Here is a 16,815-nt window from a genome sequence, read left to right on the forward strand (position 1 = left end):
ATATCTGTAGAAGGATCAATATAACAATGGCAATTTATGTGTTAATTTATGTAGTGAATAAATTCCTTATAACCTTAAAATAAAAGTTAGTAGGTAAAAATGTGTTAATGGATACATATGTAACATAAAAATAAGCAAACTCTGTGTATAAGAACACAAAGTATATGCGTTTGGTGGGGTGAGTAACAGTGTAATATTTTTGTGTGCTATTGAAGCTAAATTGTTAGCAACTTAAAATAGAATGTTATAACTATGAGATATTTTATACAAGTCTTGAGCTGCCTCCCCCCGGAAAAACACCTATGATAGATACATAAAAGATAGAGAAGAAAACCAAAACAAATCTCTGCAAAAAAAAATAATCATCAAACAATTAAAAAAAAAGACAAGAAAAGAAAACAGAGTCAAAACAACTGAAATACATATAGAAAACAAATATCAGAGTGGTAATAGTCTTCACCAACAATTACTTTAAATGTAAATAGATTAAAGTCATCAATCAAAAGATATGGACTGTAATACTCTCTAGCTCCACCATGTCATTGCAAATGGCAAGATTTCATTTTTTTCTATGGCTGAGTAATATTCCATTATGTGTGTGTGTATATATGTATATCCATTCATTAGTTGACATACACTCGGGCTGTTTTAAAATTTTGGCTATTGTAGATAATGCTACTATAAACATGGGGTGCATGTACCCCTTTGAATCTGTAATTTTTGTATCCTTTAGGTAAATACCTAGGAGTGCAATCGCTAGATCATAGGGTAGTTCTATTTTTAAGCTTTCAAGCAACCGCCATACTGGTTTCCAGAGTGGCTGCACCAGTTTTCATTCCCATCAACAGTGCAGTTTTCCCCATAGGTCAGTCAAAGAAAGAAAAATACCATATGATCTCACTTATATGTAGAATTTAAGAAACAAAACAAATGAGCATAGGGGAAAAAGAGAGAGAGAGAAACTAAGAAACACATTCCTAACTAAAGAGAACAAACTAATCATTACCAGAGGGGAGGTGGATGGGGGTGATGGGCTAAATAGGTGATGAGGATTAAGGAGTGCACTTGTGATGAGACCTGAATGCTGTATGGAAGTGTGGAATTACTGACCTGTACTTCTTAAACTAATATTAGTCTGTATATTAACTAACTGGAATTTAAATTAAAACTTAGAAAAGACATGGAGTACCTGAATGCAAAAAAAAGTAAGATCCAGAAATAACACTGTATACAAGGCTCACTTTAGAATTGAAGAAATTATGGGCTAAAAGGGAACAGACTAAAAAATATAGTCTGTTTTGATTGCAAATGGCAATCAAAAGAAAGCAGAGGTACTTATATCATATGCCTATATGATATACTTATATGCTTATATCAGACAAATTATACTTTAAGTCTAAAACTGTTTCTAGAGACAAAGAAGGGCATTATATAATGATAAAAGGGTCAATTCAACAGAAAAATACAGTTATAAAAATATATGTACCCAGCATCAGAGTACCTAAATAGATGAAGCAAATAATGACAGATCTGAAAGCAGAAATTGACATCAATACAATAATTATAGGGAACTTCAATAGTGTACTTACAATAATGTATAAAACCTGAAGACAGAAAATTAATAAACAGTTGACTTGTATAACACTATTGACCCAATGGACCTAACTGACATATACAGAAATTTCCACTCAACAGCTGCAAGACACATTTTTCTTGAGGGTGCATGGAACATTCTCCAGGATAGTAACAAATTATGTCACAAAACAAGTCTTGACAAGTTTAAGAAAATAGAAATCAGGGGCATCTGGGTGGCTGTTGGTTAAATGACTCTTGATTTCAGCTTAGGTCATCATCTTACAGTTGTGAGATTGAGCCCCACGTAGGGCTCCATGCTGGGTGTGGAAACTGCTTAAGATTCTTCTCTCTCTCTCTCTCTCTCTCTCTCTCCCTCCCTCCCTCCCTCTGCCCCTCTCCCACTCACTTCCACACACTCTATCTCTCAATTAAAAAAAAAAAAGAAAATAGAAATCACTCTAAGTATCTCTTCTGACCATAATGGAATGAGATAAATAACAACAATAAAATGGGCAAATTCATGTATATATGGAAACTAAACAGTACACTTTTTTATTTTTTATTTTTCCCCAAATTTTTACTTAAATTCTAGTTAGTTAACATATAGTGTAATATTGATTTCAGGAAAAGAATTAGTGATTCATCACTTACATATAACACCCAGTGTTCATCATAATGAGTGCCCACCTTAATTCCCATCACCTATTTAGCCCATTCCCCCCCTCACCTCCCTCAATCAACTCTCAATTTGTTCTCTGTAGTTAAAAGTCTCTTAGGATTTATTTCCCTCTCTCCTTTTTTTTCCCTTCCCACATGCTCATCTGCATTGTTTCCTAAATTCTACACGAGTGAAATCATATAGTATTTGTCTTTCTTTAATTAGCTTATTTTGGTTAGCATAATACCCTCTAGCTCCATCCACATCATTGAAAATAGCAAGATTTCATTATCTTTGATGGCTAAATAATATTCCATTATACATATATATATATATATATATATATAATACATATGTATTATATATTATATATTATATATTATATCATCACTCTATGGACACTTGCACACTTTCAATAGTTTGGCTACTGTTGATAATGCTGCTATAAATATCAGGGGGCATGTACCCTCTTTGAATCTGTATTTTTGTAGTCTTTGGGTAAATACCTATTAGTACAATTGCTGGGATGTAGGGTAGTTCTATTTTTAACATTTTGAGGAACCTTCATACTGTTCTCCAGAGTGGCTGCACCAGTTTGCATTCCTACCAACAGTGCAAAAGTGTTCCTCTTTCTCAGCATCCTCACCAACACCTGTTGTTACTTGTGTTGTTGATTTTAGCCATTCTGACAGGTGTGTGGTGGTATCTCATCATGGTTTTGATTTGTATTTCCCTTATGATGAGTGACGTGGAGCATCTTTTCATGTGTCTGTTGGCAATCTGGGTGTCTTCTTTGGAAAAGTGTCTATGTCTTCTGCCCATTTCTTAACTGGGTTATTTGTTTTTTGAGTGTTGAGTTTGATAAGTTCTTACATATTTTGTATATTAATCCTTTTCAGATATGTCATTTGCAAATATCTTCTCCCATTCCATAGGTTGCCTTTTAGTTTTGTTGATTATTTCCTTCACTGTGCAGCTTTTTATTTTGATGAAGTTCCAATAGTTTCTTTTTGGTTTTGTTTCTCTTGCTTAGTAAGAACTTGCTCTAACCAAGGTCAAAGAGTTGCTGCCTGTGCTCTTCTCTTGGATTTTGGTGGTTTCCTATTTCACATTTAGGTATTTAATCCATTTTGAATTTATTTTTGGTATGGTGTAAGAAAGTAGTCCAGTTTCATTCTTTTGCATGTTCCTGTCCAGTTTTCCCAACATCATTTGTTGAAAAGAATGTCATTTTTTTTCATTGGATATTCTTTCCCACTTTGTGGAAAATTAGTTGACCATATACTTATGGGTCCATTTCTGGCTTTTCTATTCTGTTCCATTGATCTATATGTCTGTGTTTGTGCCCATACCATACTGTCTTGATGACTACAGCTTTATAATATAGCCTGAAGTCTGGAATCATGATGCCTCCCACTTTGCTTTTCTTTTTCAGGATTTCTGTGGCTATTCGGGGTCTTTTGTGGTTCCATACAAATTTTAGATTGTTTTTTCTAGTTTTGTGAAAAATGCTGGTGGTATTTTGATAGGGATTGCATTAAATGTGTAGATTGCTTTAGGAAGTATAGACATTTTAACAATGTTTGTTCTTCCAATCCATGAGCATGGAATATTTTCCCATTTCTTTGTATCCTCTTCAATTTCTTTCATAACTGTTCTATAGTTTTTAGAGTACAGATCTTTTACCTCTTTGGTTAAGGTTATTCCTAGGTATCTTATGGTTTTTGGTGTAAGTGTAAATGGGATCAATTCCTTGATTTCTTTTTTTTTTCCGCTTCATTATTGGGGTATAGAAATGCAACAGACTTCTATATGTTGATTTTATATCCTGAAATTTTGCTAAATTCAAGTATTAGTTCTAGCAAATTTTTGATGGAGTCTTTCAGGTTTCCTTTTCTTTAAAAAAAATCATTTATTATTTCTTTTGAGAAAGAGAGAGAGCATGAGTGGAGAGAGGGGCTAGAGAGAGGAGAGAGAACCCCAAGTAGGCTCCACACTGTCAGCACTGAACCCAGTTCAGGGCTGGATCTTACAAACTGTGAGATCATGACCTGAGTCAAAACGAAGAGCTGGACACTTAACTGATGGAGCCACCAGGTGCCCCCTTTCAGGTTTTCTACATGGAGTATCATATCGTCTACAAATAGTGAAAATTTGACTTCTTCCTTGCCTAATTGGATGCCTTTTATTTCTTTTTTTGTCTGATTGCTGAAGCTAAGACTTCCACTACAATGTTAAATAGTAATGATAAAAGTGAACATCCCTGTCTTGTTCTTGACCATAGAGGAAAAGCTGTCAGTTTTTCCTATTGAGTATGGTATTAGTTATAGGTCTTTTGTATATGGCTTTTATGATGTTGAGGTATGTTGCATCTATACCTACTTTGTTGAGAGGTTTTTTTTTTATCAATAATGAATGCCGTACTTTGTCACATGCTTTTAACGCATCTATTGAGAGGATCATATGGTTGTTATCCTTTCTTTTATTAATGTGGTGTATCATGTTGATTTATTTGCAAATATTGAACCACCCCTGCATTTCAGGAATAAATCCCACTTGATCATGGTGAATCATTCTTTTAATGTACTGTTGGATTTGATTTGCTAGTATCTTATTGAGAATTTTTGCATCTACGTTCATCAGGGATATTGGCCTGTAATTCCCCTTTTTAGTGAGGTCTTTGTCTGGAATCAAGGTCTTGGAATCAAGGTAATGCTAACCTTATAGAATGAGCTTGGAAGTTTCCTTCAATTTCTATTTTTTGGAACAGTTTGAGAAGAACGTATTAACTTTTTTTAAAAATATAATTTATTGTCAAATTGGTTTCCATAAAACACCCAGTGCTTATCCCAACAAGTGCCATCATCCTTGCCCATCACCCACTTTCCCCTCTCCCCCACCCCCCATCTACACTTAGTTTGCTCTCAGTCCTTAAGAGTCCCTTGTGGTTTGCCTCCCTCCTTCTCTGTAACATTTTCCCCCCTTCCCCTCCCCCATGGCCTTCTGTTAAGTTTCTGAAGATCCACATATGAGTGAAAACATATGGTATCTATCTTTCTCTGCCTGGCTTGTTTCACTTAGCATAATACTGTCCGGTTCCATCCACGTTGCTGCAAATGGCCAGATTTCATTCTTTCTCATTGCCAAGTAGTATTCCTGGTAAAATTCCCCTGGGAAGCCATCGGGCCCAGGACTTTTGTTTGTTGGGAGATTTTTTTTTTATTAATGATTCAATTTCTTTGCTGGACAGGGGTCTGCTCATATTTTCTATATCTTTCTGTTTCTGTTTTGATAGTTTGTATGTTTCTAGGAATTTTTTCATTTCTTCCAGATTGCCCAAATTGTTGGCATATAATTTTCCCTAATATTCTCTTTTAATTGTTTGTATTTCTGTGATGTTAGCTTTGATCTCTCCTCTTTCATTGATGATTTTGTGTCATTTATCTTTTTCCTTTTGATAATTCTGGCTAGGGAGTTATCAATTTTGTTAATTCTTTCAACGAACCAGATCTTAGTTTCATTGATCTGTTCTACTGTGTATTTTTTTTTCTATATGGTTTATTTCTGCTCTAATCTTTATTATTTCCCTTCTTCTACTGACTTTTGGCTTTATTTGCTGTTCCTTTTGTAGCTCATTAAAGTGTAAGGTTACATTGTATATTTGGGACTTTTCTTGCTTCTTGAGGTAGGCCTGTACTTTAATATACTTCCCTTTTAGGACTGCCTTTGCTGCATCCCAAAGGTTTTGGACTGTCATGTTTTCATTTTCATTTGCTTCCATGTACTTTTTTTATTTCTTCTGTGATTTCCTGGTTAACCCATTAAATCTTTAGTAAGATATTCTTTAATTTCTATGTATTTGTGGTCTTTCCAATTTTTTTCTAGTGGATGACTTCAATATTAATAGCATTGTGGTCTGAAAACATGTATGGTATGATCTCAATGGTTTTATACTTGTTGCAGTCTGGTTTGTGACCCAGTAAGTGATGTAATCTTGAGAATAGTCCATGTGTACTCAAAAAGAGTATGTATTCTGCTGCTTTAAGATGAAATGTTCTGACTATATCTGTTAAGTCTATCTGGTCCAGTGTGTCATTTAAAACTATTGTTTCTTTGTTGATTTTCTTTTTTTTTAAATTTTTTAAATGGTTATTCATTTACTTATTTACTTAACATAATTTATTGTCAAGTTAAGTAACATACATTGTATGCAGCGTGCTCTTGCTTTTGGGGGTAGATTCCCATGATTCATTGCTTACATACAACAGTCAGTGCTCATCCCAAAAAGTGCCCTACTAAATGCCCATCACCCATTTTCCCCATCCCCTGCTCACCCCCATCAACCCTGTTTGTTCTCTGTATTCAAGAGTCCCTTATGGTTTGCCTCCCTCTCTGTTTGAAATTATTTTTCCCTTTTTCTTCCCCCATGGTCTTTGTTAACTTTCTCAAGTTTCATATATGAGTGAAAACATGATATCTTTCTCTGACTGACTTATTTTAATTAGCATAGTACCCTCCAGTTCCCACCATATTGTTGCAAATGGCAGGACTTCATCCTTTCTTACTGCCAAGTAGTATTCCATTATAAATATAAACCACATTGTCTTTATCCATTCATCAGTTGATGGACATTTGGGCTCATTCCATAATTTGGCTGTTGTTGAAAGCATTGCTATAAACATTGGAGTACAATTTCCCGTATGAATCAGAACTCCTGTACCCTTTGGATATATTCCTAGTAGTGCCATTTCTGGGTCTTAGGGTAGTTCTATTTTTAATTTTTTGAGGAACCTCCACACTGTTTTCCAGAGCAGCTGTACCAGTTTGTATTCCCACCAACAGTGCAAGAGGGTTCCCATTTCTCCACATCCTCACCAACATCTGTTGTTTCCTGAGTTGTTAATGTTAGCCTTTCTGACAGGTGTGAGGTGGTATCTCAATGTGGTTTTGATTTTTATTTCCCTGATGATGAATGATGTTGGGCATCTTTTCAGATGTCTATTGGGCATCTGGATGTCTTCTTTGGAAAAGTGTCTATTCATGTCTTCTGCCCATTTCTTCACTGGATTATTTGGTTTTTGGATGTTGAGTTTGGTAAATTCTTTATAGATTTTGGACACTAGCCTTTAATCTGATATGTCATTTGCAAATATCTTTTCCCATTCCGTCGGTTGCCTTTTAGTTTTGCTGATTGTTTCCTTTGCAGTGCAGCAGCTTTTTATCTTGATGAGGTCCCAATACTTCATTTTTCCTTTTATTTCCCTTGCCTTCAGAGACGTGTTGAGAAAGAAATTGCTGCGACTGAGGTCAAAGAGGTTGTTGCCTGTTTTCTCCTCTAAAGTTTTAATTGTTTCCTGTCTCACAATTAGGTCTTTCATCCATTTTGAGTTTATTTTTGTGTATGATGTAAGAATGTGGTCCAGTTTTATTCTTCTGCATGTTGCTGTCCAATTCTCCCAGCACGATTTGCTAAAGACACTATCTTTTTTCCACTGGATGCTGTTTCCTGCTTTGGCAAAGATTAGTTGGCCATACATTTGTGGGTCCAATTCTGGGTTCTCTATTCTATTCCATTGGTCTATGTGTCTGTTTTTGTACCAATGCCATACTGTCTTGTTGATTACAGCTTTGTAGTAGAGGCTACAGTCTGGGATTGTAATGCCTCCAGCTTTGGTTTTCTTCTTCAATATTACTTTGGCTCTTCGGGGTCTTTTGTGGTTCCAAACACATTTTACAATTGTTTGTTTTAGCTTTGAGAAAAATGCTGGTGCGATTTTGATTGGGATTGCTTTGAATGTGTAGATTCCTTTGGGTAGTATTGACATTTTAAAAATATTTGTCCACCAATACAGGAGCATGGAATATTTTTCCATTTCTTTGTGTCTCCATAAATTTCCTTCATAAGTTTTCTTTACTTTTCACTATGCAGATCTTTTACATCTGTGCTTGGGTTTATTCCTAAGTATTTTATGGTTCTTGGTGCAATTGTATACTGGATCAATTTCTTGATATTCTGTTGCTTCATTATTGGTGTATAGAAATGCAATTGATTTCTGTACATTGATTTTTTATTCTGCGACATTGCTGAATTCATATATCAGTTCTAGCAGCTTTTTGGTGGAGTCTTTCAGGTTTTCCATATAGACTATCATGTCATCTGCAAAAAGTGGAAGTTTGACTTCTTTGCCAATTTGGATGCATTTTATTTCATTTTTTTGTCTGATTGTTTATGCTAGGACTTCCAGCAATATGTTAAACACCACTGGTGAGAGTGGACATCCCTGCTGTGTTCCTGATCTCAAGGGAAAGCTCTCAGTTTTTCCTAATTGAGGATGGTATTAGCTGTGGGCTTCTCATATATGATTTTTTTGATGTTAAGGTATGTTCCTTCTATCCTGACTTTCTTGAGGGTTTTTATTAAGAAAGGATGCTGTATTTTGTCAAATGCTTTTTCTGCATCTATTGACAGGGTTATATGGTTCTTATCTTTTATTTTATTAATGTGGTGTATCCCATTGATTGATTTTCAAATACTGAACCAGCTCTGCAGCCCAGGAATGAATCCCACTTGATCATAGTGAGTAATTATTTTGATATACTGTTGAATTTGATTTGCTAGTACCTTGTTGAGAGTTTCTGCATCCATGTTCATCAGGAATATTGGCCTGTAATTCTCCTTTTTAGTGGGGTTTCTCTCTGGTTTGGAATGAAGGTAATATGGGCTTCATAGAATGAGTCCAGAAGCTTTCCTTCCACTTCTATTTTTTGGAACAGCTTCAGAAGGATAGGTATTAACTCTATTCAAGTGTCTGGTAGAATTTCCCTGGGAAGTCATCTTCTTCTCCAAGATTTTTATATGTTGGGAGATTTTTTATAACTAATTCAATTTCTTCGCTGGTTATGGGTCTCTTGAAATTTTCTATTTCTTCCCATTTGAGTTTTGGTAGTGTGTGGGTGTCTGGGAATTTGTCCATTTCCTCCAGGTTGTCCAGTTTGTTGGCATAAAATTTTCATAGTATTCTCTGATAATTTTTTGCATTTCTGTGATGTTGGTTGTGATCTGTCCTCTTTCATTCATGATTTTATCTATTTGGGTCCTCTCTCTTTTCTTTTTGAGTAGTCTGGCTAGGAGTTTATCAACTTTGCTTATTTTTTTTTTAAAAACCAGCTCTTAGATTCATTGATCTGTTCTGGGTTTTTTTATTCTATATTGTTTATTTCTTCTCTAACCTTTATTATTTCTCTTCTTCTGCTGCTTTTGGGGTTTCTTTGATGTTTTTCTTCTAGTTCCTTTAGGTGTGTTGTTAGATTTTGTATTTGGGATTTTTCTTGTTTCTAGAGATAGGGATGAATTGCAATGTATTTTCTTCTTAGGACTGCCTTTGCTGCATCCCAAAGGGTTTGGACTGTCATGTCTTCATTTTCATTTGTTTCCATATATTTTAAAATTTCTTCTTTAATTGCCTGGTTGACCCAGTTCATTATTTAGTAGGATGTTCTTTAACACCCATGCATTTGGATGCTTTCCAAATTTTTTCTTGTGGTTGATTTCAAGTTTAATATTGTTGTGATCAGAAAATATGCATGGTATGATCTCAGTTCTTTTATATTTATTGAGGGCTGTTTTGTGACCAAATATGTGGTCTATCATGGGGAATGTTCCATGTACACTCAAAAGAATGTGTATTCTGCTGCTTTTGGATGAAAAGTTCTGAGTATATCTGTCAAGTCCGTCTGGTTTGGTGTATCATTCAAGGCCATTGTTTCTTTATTGAATTTTTGCCTAGATGATCTGTCCATTGTTGTAAGTGGAGTATTAATGTCCCCTGCAATTACAGTATTCCTCTCAATAAGATTCTTATGTTTATGATTAATTGATTAATGTATTTGGGTGTGCCAAATTGGGGGCATAAACATTTACAATTGTAGCTCTTCTTAATGGATACACCCCATAATTATTATATAATGCTCTTCTTCAGCTCTTGTTACAGCGTTTAGTTTAAAAATATAGTTTGTGTGATATAAGTATGGCTACTCCAGCTTTCTTTTGACTTCCAGTAGCATGAAAGATAGTTCTCCATCCCCTTACTTTCAATCTGAAGGTGTCCTCAGGTATAAAATGGGTCTCTTGTAGACAGCATATAGATGGATCTCATTTTTTTTATCCATTCTGATACCCTATGTCTTTTGATCAGAGCATTTATTCCATTTACATTCAGAGTTATTATTGAAAGATATGGATTAATGTCATTGTGTTATCTGTAGGTTTCATGCTTATGGTGATGTTTCTGGTCATTTCTAGTGTTTGTAGTGTTCCACTCATAGTCTCCAGGACTGGTTTAGTGGTCATGAACTTCAGCTTTTGTTTGTCTGGGGAAGCCTTTATCTCTCCTTCTATTCTGAATGACAGCCTTGCTGGATAAAGGATTCTTGGCTGCATATTTTTTTTTCCTATTCAGCACATTGACTATTTCCTGCCACTCCATTATGGCCTGCCAATTTCAATGTTTATTTATTTTTAAGAGAGAGAGAAAGAGAGTAAGTGAGCGAGCATGAGTGGGGGAGGGAAAGGGAGAGAGGGAGACACAGTATATGAAATAGGCTCCAGGCTCTGATCTCTCAGCACAGAGCCTAACGTGGGACTTGAACTCACAAACTGTGAGATCATGACCTGAGCCAAAGTTGGATGCTTAATTGACTGAGCCACCCAGGCGCCCCTCCTTGTTGATTTTCTGCTTAAATTATCTGTCCATCGCTGTAAGTGAGGTGTTAAAGTCCCCTGCTATTATTGTATTATTGTAAATGAGTTTCTTTATGTTTGTTATTAATTGATTTATATATTTGGGTGCTTCATGTTAGGGGCATAAATACTTAAAATTGTTAAATCTTCTGGATGGATAGACCCTTTAATTATGATATAATGCCCTTCTTTGTCTCTTCCATTTAAAATGTAATTTGTCTGATATAAGTATGACTACTCCAGCTTTCTTTTGGTGTCCATTAGCATGATAGATGATTCTCTATTTCCTTACCTTCCACCTGCAGATGTCTTTAGGTCTAAAATGAGTCTCTTGTGGAAGCATATAGATGAGTCTTGTTTTTTCATCCATTCTGATACCCTATGTCTTTTGATTGGAGAATTTATCTATTTCCATTCAGAGTGATTAATGAAAGATAACAGTTTAGTGCCATTGTGTTACCTGTAAAGTTTGTGTTTCTGGTCGTGCTCTCTGTTCTTTTCTAGTCTTTGTTGGTTTTGGTATTTCCCCCCCAATGTGTCCCCTTTAATATTTCTTAAAGTGCTGGTTTAGTATTACTGAATTCCTTTAGTTTTTGTTTGGGAAATTCTTCATCTCTTCTTCTATTCTTAATTACAGCTTTACTGGATAAAGTATTAGTGGCTGCATATTTTTCCCATTCAGCATGTTGAATATATCACACCACTCCCTTCTGGCTTGCCAAGCTTCTGGGGCAGATCTGCTGTGAACCTGACCTGTCTTCCCTTGTGGGTTAAGGACTTTTTTACCCTTGTTGCGTTCAGGGTTCTCTCCTTGTCTGTGTATTTTGTGAATTTGACTATGATGTGTTTTGGTGAAGGAGGGCTTTTGTTGAATTTAATGGGAGTTCTCTGTGCTTCTTAGATTTCGATGTCTTTTTCTGTCCCCAGATTGGGAACTTTTCAGCTTTACTTTGCTCAAATGAACCTTCTGCTCCCTTTTCTTTCTTATTCCTCTGGGACTCCTATGATACCAATGTTATTATGCTTTAAGTAGTGGCTGAGTTCCCTGATTCTATATTTGTGATCCAATACTTTTCTTTCCCTCTTTTTGTCAGCTTTATTATTTTCCATAAGTTTATTTTGTATATCACTGATTCACTCCTCTGCTCCATCCATCTCATTGTCATGGCATTTTTAAATTTTTGCCTGACTAGTTTTTTAGTTCTTTTATCTCTGCAATAAAGGAGCCTCTAGTGTCTTTTGTGTTTTTCTCACATACAGCTAGTATCCTTATGATTATTGTTTTAAATCTTGTTCAGCCATATTATTTGTATCTGTAACGATTAAATCCCTGGTCATGGCTTTTTCCGGTTCTTTCTTTTGGGGTGATCTTCTCCATCTTGTCATTTTGTCTGGGTCACTGGTTTTGTGTGTGTGTGATTGTTATGAAAGCCTGTTGTATTCTTTCTCCTTTCATGATGTGGCCATTTTTTCTATCTCTAGTTGTTCAGTTTTGCTCTCTTAGCTCTCAGATTGATTTCTTCAATGTTCAAAATGATTTGATATTTATCTAGCTATATGCAAGGGACAAGACAATCTTAGGGTCCCCCTATGCCTCCACAATCTTAACTCCTCCTAGTACACTTTTTTGGACAAGTTTTTATTTATTCACTTAAGTAATCTCTACACCCATTGTGGGGCTCAAACTCACAACCCCCAAATCAAGAGTTGCATGCTCTTCCAACTGAGCTAGCCGGGTGCCCCTAAACACTTTTGAACAATTGGGTCAAAGAGGAAATCCAAAGGGAATTTTGAAATATATTTAGAAAAACACAAATGACGATAAACTATACCAAAACTTAGGCGTGTAACAAAAGCATGTGTAAGAAGGAAGTTTATAGTAAATACCTCCATTAGAAAAAAAGGAGCTCAAATAAACAACCTAACTTTACACCTCAAGGAACTAGAAAAACAAGAAACTAAGCCCAAATTTAGTAGCAGTGAAGAAATAATAAAGATTAGAGAAGAACTAAATCAAATGAACAAAAATTATAAAAGTTAACAAAACAAAGTGGTGATCTTTTTGAAAGGGTGAACAGAATTTAACTAAGAAAATAAGGTTCAAAAAAAGTCAGAAATGAAAGAATAGACATTAAAATAGATACCTCCAAAATAAAAAGGATCACGAGAAACTACTATGACAAATTAGATATTCTAAAATAAACAGATAAATTCCTAGAAACATACAAACTATTAAAAATAAATCAGGAAGAAATATAAAACATGAATAGACCAGTAACAAATAAGGAGACTGAATCAGTAATCACCAGCCTTCCAAGAAAGAAAGGTCCAGGACCTGATGGCTTTACTGATACCATGGGTGAATGCTACCAAACATTCAAAGAAAATTAATATCAGCCACTTCTACCGCGGCCGGCCCAGTATAAAGGTGCTCCGGGACAAACTTCCTGCACCAGTCTGTGCTGTGCGGCAGGTGCAGGCCTCCTGTCTTCAGTGGATCGTTTCACCTCGAATAAAGGGCACCAAAGCCCTTCCTAAGCAGTTTGACAGTGAGGCAGACTTGGGAGACGAGCCGAAGACGCCAGGTCGGCACTTGGACGCAGGTGACGCTACTGGACCCTCTGCTGAGATCTCGAGCAGAAGGGAGTCTCCGGAGTCAAGCGCAGACTAGAGGCCCACGGAAGAGGGTAGGAAGGGCGGCGAGGCGGTGCGAGCTCCACGGACTGGCGGGAGGGAGCCGGGGCGGAGGGGCGGCTCGCCGGCCAAGCAGAGCCCCCGAGTCTGGCTGGCAAAAGTGGAGGGGCCGGACAGACTGTGTTCCGACAGCAAGCACGACTTAGCGTCTGGGAGGTCATAAGTTAACAGCTCTGCTCGGAAAGCGGGAAGGCTGGAGGACAAAGGGAGGGAGAGCTGCTGAGCCCCCGGACGGCAGAGCTCAGCTTGGCTGGGAACAAAGGCGCCAGCGCCATCTCCCCCGCCCATCCCCCAGCCAAAATCCCAAAGGGAACCAGTTCCTGCCAGAGAACTTGCTCGCTCCGCGCAAACACCCAACTCTGTGCTTCTGCGGAGCCAAACCTCCGGCAGCGGATCTGACTCCCTCCCGCTGCCACAGGGCTCCTCCTGAAGTGGATCACCTAAGGAGAAGCGAGCTAAGCCTGCCCCTCCTGCCCCCGTGCACCTTGCCCACCCACCCCAGCTAATACGCCAGATCCCCAGCAACACAAGCCTGGCAGTGTGCAAGTAGCCCAGAAGGGACACGCCACCCCACAGTGAATCCCACCCCTAGGAGAGGGGAAGAGAAGGCACACACCAGTCTGACTGTGGCCCCAGCAGTGGGCTGGGGGCAGACATCGGGTCGGACTGCGGCCCCGCCCACTAACTCCAGTTATACACCACAGCACAGGGGAAGTGCCCTGCAGGTCCTCACCACGCCAGGGACTCTCCAAAATGACCAAACGGAAGAATTCCCCTCAGAAGAATCTCCAGGAAATAACAACAGCTAATGAACTGATCAAAAAGGATTTAAATAATATAACAGAAAGTGAATTTAGAATAATAGTCATAAAATTAATCGCTGGGCTTGAAAACAGTATACAGGACAGCAGAGAATCTCTTGCCACAAAGATCGAGGGACTAAGGAACAGTCACGAGGAGTTGAAAAACGCTTTAAACGAATTGCAAAACAAAATGGAATCCACGATGGCTCGGCTTGAAGAGGCAGAGGAGAGAATAGGTGAACTAGAAGATAAAGTTATGGAGAAAGAGGAAGCTGAAAGAAAGAGAGATAAAAAAATCCAGGAGTATGAGGGGAAAATTAGAGAACTAAGTGATACACTAAAAAAAAATAATATACGCATAATTGGTATCCCAGAGGAGGAAGAGAGAGGGAAGGGTGCTGAAGGGGTACTTGAACAAATTATAGCTGAGAACTTCCCTGAACTGGGGAAGGAAAAAGGCATTGAAATCCAAGAGGCACAGAGAACTCCCTTCAGACGTAACTTGAATCGATCTTCTGCACGACATATCATAGTGAAACTGGCAAAATACAAGGATAAAGAGAAAATTCTGAAAGCAGCAAGGGATAAACGTGCCCTCACATATAAAGGGAGACCTATAAGACTCGTGACTGATCTCTCCTTTGAAACTTGGCAGGCCAGAAAGGCTTGGCACGATATCTACAGTGTGCTAAACAGAAAAAATATGCAGCCGAGAATCCTTTATCCAGCAAGTCTGTCATTTAGAATAGAAGGAGAGATAAAGGTCTTCCCAAACAAACAAAAACTGAAGGAATTTGTCACCACGAAACCAGCCCGACAAGAGATCCTAAGGGGGATCCTGTGAGACAAAGTACCAGAGACATCACTACAAGCATAAAACATACAGACATCACAATGACTCTAAACCCATATCTTTCTATAATAACACTGAATGTAAATGGATTAAATGCGCCAACTAAAAGACATAGGGTATCAGAATGGATAAAAAAACAAGACCCATCTATTTGCTGTCTACAAGAGACTCATTTTAGATCTGAGGACACCTTTAGATTGAGAGTGAGGGGATGCAGAACTATTTATCATGCTCCTGGAAGCCAAAAGAAAGCTGGAGTAGCCATACTTATATCAGACAAACTAGACTTTAAATTAAAGGCTGTAACAAGAGATGAAGAAGGGCATTATATAATAATCACAGGGTCTATCCACCAGGAAGAGCTAACTATTATAAATGTCTATGCGCCAAATACCCGAGCCCCCAGATATATAAAACAATTACTCATAAACATAAGCAACCTTATTGATAAGAATGTGGTCATTGCAGGGGACTTTAACACCCCACTTACAGAAATGGATAGATCATCTAGACACAGGATCAATAAAGAAACAAGGGCCCTGAATGATACATTGGATCAGATGGACTTGACATATATATTTAGAACTCTGCATCCCAAAGCAACAGAATATACTTTCTTCTCGAGTGCACATGGAACATTCTCCAAGATAGATCATATACTGGGTCACAAAACAGCCCTTCATAAGTTTACAAGAATTGAAATTATACCATGCATACTTTCAGACCACAATGCTATGAAGCTTGAAATCAACCACAGGAAAAAGTCTGGAAAACCTCCAAAAGCATGGAGGTTAAAGAACACCCTACTAACGAATGAGTGGGTCAACCAGGCAATTAAAGAAGAAATTAAAACATATATGGAAACAAACAAAAATGAAAATACAACAATCCAAACGCTTTGGGACGCAGCGAAGGCAGTCCTGAGAGGAAAATACATTGCAATCCAGGCCTATCTCAAGAAACAAGAAAAATCCCAAATACAAAATCTAACAGCACACCTAAAGGAAATAGAAGCAGAACAGCAAAGGCAGCCTAAACCCAGCAGAAGAAGAGAAATAATAAAGATCAGAGCAGAAATAAACAATATAGAATCTAAAAAAACGGTAGAGCAGATCAACGAAACCAAGAGTTGGTTTTTTGAAAAAATAAACAAAATTGACAAACCTCTAGCCAGGCTCCTCAAAAAGAAAAGGGAGATGACCCAAATAGATAAAATCATGAATGAAAATGGAATGATTACAACCAATCCCTCAGAGATACAAACAATTATCAGGGAATACTATGAAAAATTATATGCCAGCAAATTGGACAACCTGGAAGAAATGGACAAATTTCTAAACACCCACACTCTTCCAAAACTCAATCAGGAGGAAATAGAAAGCTTGAACAGACCCATAACCAGCGAAGAAATTGAATCGGTTATCAAAAATCTCCCAACAAATAAGAGTCCAGGACCAGATGGCTTCCCAGGGGAGTTCTACCAGACATTTAA

General features: G+C 37.4%; 1 protein-coding gene across 1 annotated transcript in view; it reads left to right on the plus strand.

Annotated features, from left to right (window-relative positions):
* DGKK (diacylglycerol kinase kappa) overlaps nt 1-16,815 on the plus strand; it is a 181,007-nt gene that overhangs the window by 73,732 nt on the left and 90,460 nt on the right. The gene's annotated exons all lie outside the window — the stretch shown is intronic.

The sequence above is a fragment of the Panthera pardus genome, unplaced genomic scaffold (genome assembly GCF_024362965.1).
Source record: "Panthera pardus isolate Hobbes unplaced genomic scaffold, ASM2436296v1 HiC_scaffold_27, whole genome shotgun sequence".
NCBI lineage: Eukaryota > Metazoa > Chordata > Mammalia > Carnivora > Felidae > Panthera > Panthera pardus.